Genomic DNA, 3,617 nt, shown 5'->3' on the forward strand with positions numbered 1-3,617 from the left:
AGGAGGATGAGACAATACATGTAAAACAACTGTAAAATCCCAATTTGGTAATTGAAAAGGTCATTTGGGTTGAACAATAATAAAGGATTTGAGTAGATCTGATAGTACTGAGGATTCAAAAACCTTCCAATATTTGGAATACCAAAAAATAGTGGATAATGATACCTTATATAAAGCCACCATATATGAAGCAAGACCACACTAAAATACCCAAGTCAGAAAATGGGATATGATAGATACTTTAGGATGAAGAAGGCTTAACTTCCTTTTAATACATCATTGACGATAAGTATTCTATTTCTGTTGATAAACAGCTGTGGTTGGCCTATGGAAAGATTTAGTTAAATACAGAGAAACCTTAAAAGTTAAACCCTTATGTTGGACAAATGAATGCATAACTTTCAAGCATGAAGATTGAGTTTCCGAACATCTGGGTGGAGAATGTCTGATCAAGGTTGTCTCAACAGAGACTGCCAATGTGGAAGAGGTAGAGGTGAACATTCCTGCAGATACCAAAGAAGCGTAAATCACATTTGAACTGAACCATATGGTGCAACCAAGAGAACTCGACAGGGAATAGAAATAACCATTCTCATAACCCAGGGCAATGGCAGAATCAAGGAAAAGGCATACAGATGTATACCTGTCCAGTCCTGACTGAACGCATCTACTGCGAATGCTTGAGGATGAGGTAATGGAGACAAAAACATCTGCAGTTGAGAATTCCAATAAGTCACAAAGACATCAATCATTGGAGACCCAAACTGAGAGAAAATCCACTGAAAAACTTCGTGATGTAGTATCCCTTCTGTCGGATGAATCCGGTTGTGCTGAGACAAATGTTCTACAATTAAATTCATCATGCCTGGAATACGACATGCTAAAAGACTGATACAATGAGAATGAGTCCAGTAGAGAAGACCCAAAGTAGGACAAAAACAAAGGTCTCGAGAATGTGTACCTCCTTGATGAGAAATCTGATATACCACCATGGAATTCTCGGAATGTATCATGAATATTTTTCCTTCAAACGAGACAAACCTTGAACCATTGCCTGGTGTACTGCAAGGAGTTCAAGAATATTGATATGGTAGGTAGACTCGTCTTATGTCCGAATAACCTGGAACTCCTGACTTTGAAGATAAGCTCCCCATCCCTGAAGAGATGTGTTTGTGAACAGATATATCTCAGGAAGAGGTGGTGTAATGGGTACCCCAATAGTAGTGTTGTTCCGATCTAACCATGATTCGCAATCAACGATGTTGCTCCTGAGTAATGAGATAGGATGATCAAAATGGTTAAGATAGCTACAGGGGGTAGGTTTTTCTTACCCTCAGATAAAGAGACTGCCAGATAAAAGTATTGGAGGAGCTCCACATACCAGTCCCCACAAATGACTCAGTGGGCAATTCCACCAAGCTGCTAAGGACATGGAAATGTGACAAATCTGATTAGACGCGACTCTCAGAAGATGCCTCACTTTCAAAGAGAACCCAGAATAAAAAAAGTTGTTGTCTAGCATCTCTAAAGGCATTAGTGCAGGCAAAACAACCTTCAAGACTCTCACTGAACATGATCACAATCAAAATCTGATCGAACATAGAAGTAAGAAATAGGGATCAGATGAATTAGTAATAAGGATTTACCCCTTCCCTGACTGACAGTGTCCTCAGCAAGAAGAACTGGTCTGAGGGCATAGAGAGAATGAGAATACAGTCTGTGGACAAACAGTGCAAATCACCCCAACAGGTGATGACTGCAGGTCAGCAGCCACAAAAATAAATCTTCAGATAAATGGGACAAATGGTATATAAGAGTCAGGTCACAAGCAGGTGTTGAGAAAGAACATGTAATGTAACCTTAAAATACCTGTTAAGTAACTGGAATAGTCACTTGGGACCAAGGACCCAATGCTACTTGAGGAATCAGAAGAGAACTGGGGACTCAAAGAATATGTAGCTGCGAGAATCAAACAATATTCAATAAGGCCAACTTAACCCGTTACCTGACGTGGCCATTTTGTCTCATTGTGAGGGCAAAATCACATTTGTGAATTGAAAAAATTATAGAGAACCTATCTTTTATTGGATTTCAGATTTTATTTTTGTAAATAGTAGCATAACATTCAATTATTTGTACAAAATTGTATTATTTAATTAAGTTTAAAGTTAAATTTAATAAAAAAAATCCCAAAATATTTTTGAGACTATAAATAAGCACCCTCTAAGAAGATTTTTTTTTTAATTTTTCCTTCCACTTCAATGCTGTCCTGCCATCTATGATTGGTATCTAAACCTTTTTCTAGTCTGTTTTCTTTATAAACTAGTCGAAGGTGTCAATTTTAGTACCATGTTATTCCAATCCCTGTATTTCAGCTTTGACAATAATACGATGATAAGCAAAACACGCGACAGAACGTTTTTCTCTGGATTTTACAATATGAATGTCGGTAATGCTTATTGTAGTAACTGCCGTTTTATGTATAGTTTGTACTTAGTATTGGTCAATAGTAGATTTTTTTATAAGCCTTAGAAAACTTGCTTCTGAAAAAAACTGCACGGGATGTATATGACTTTTTAATTTTTCTATAGTAGCTTAAGTCAGGCTGTATCATATATCTATTCATATTAATCACTATATTGAAAAATTAACTCAAAATAGAAGTTGATCCACGATTGTTATGGTTAAGAACTATCGAGTGGTAAGTGTATAGTCTTTACGTGAATTAGGCTAAGCACTGTGAACTGAAAGGGTTCGTGATTTTTTATATTCTTCTGCATTTAAATTAGTAGTTTTAAGTTCAATAATTTAGTGTAATTTTATAATTAGCTCATAATAATAATAGTAATATGATTCAGTATTTAGAATGATAAACTTGTGTGATTTGTATGTAATACTACTAGTACCAGTACCACATAAGAATTTTACATTTTTCCTTCTTACAATCTTTACCTTGTAGTAAGACCCACACTTCTGTTGTTTTTGCTTTAGAACTAAAACAGTCTAATTGATATGTATATAAAGTTTATTCTGATATTTTGCAAATGGTTTAAACTCAATGTGCAAGTGACAACAATAAAACCCATATGTTGGTTGTGAAACATACTAAATAATTTGTCTCAATAATACAGGGGAAACCATGACATTCTCACAGTAGGGGTCTCAATACACTGAAGATCTTAATTTTCGAATTCCAACATAAATCTTGCCTATAATGAGAGAGAGGTGACCAGGACTTTAAGTACTGTAAAGTAATTTTCTTTGTAATTTATGGTGTCTCTATCGTTTGGTAATCTCTTCTAACAGGATGTATCAAGTAATTAGGGTCAGGCGGTGTTATTCAAACCACCTGTACCATAAACTATTAGTTCTGTCTGTATAGTGAAACAACATACAAGGACATATGTTGAAATAAACTTGTTTGAAAGTTCAAAGAAATGATATTCAAGCATAGAAAAGCTTTCTTACTATCATATCTACAGTAATGTTGAAATGTGCCTGCACTGGACTGAACGATAGTTTACGCCAAATGTACAAAGTTCACGCTGCTAACCTCACGATTTATTCGGCACATTAAACAAAAGTATGGCTGCAATGAAACATAAACTTGAAATAAA

This window comes from Limulus polyphemus, unplaced genomic scaffold, assembly GCF_000517525.1.
Source record: "Limulus polyphemus unplaced genomic scaffold, Limulus_polyphemus-2.1.2 Scaffold652, whole genome shotgun sequence".
In the NCBI taxonomy this organism is placed as follows: domain Eukaryota; kingdom Metazoa; phylum Arthropoda; class Merostomata; order Xiphosura; family Limulidae; genus Limulus; species Limulus polyphemus.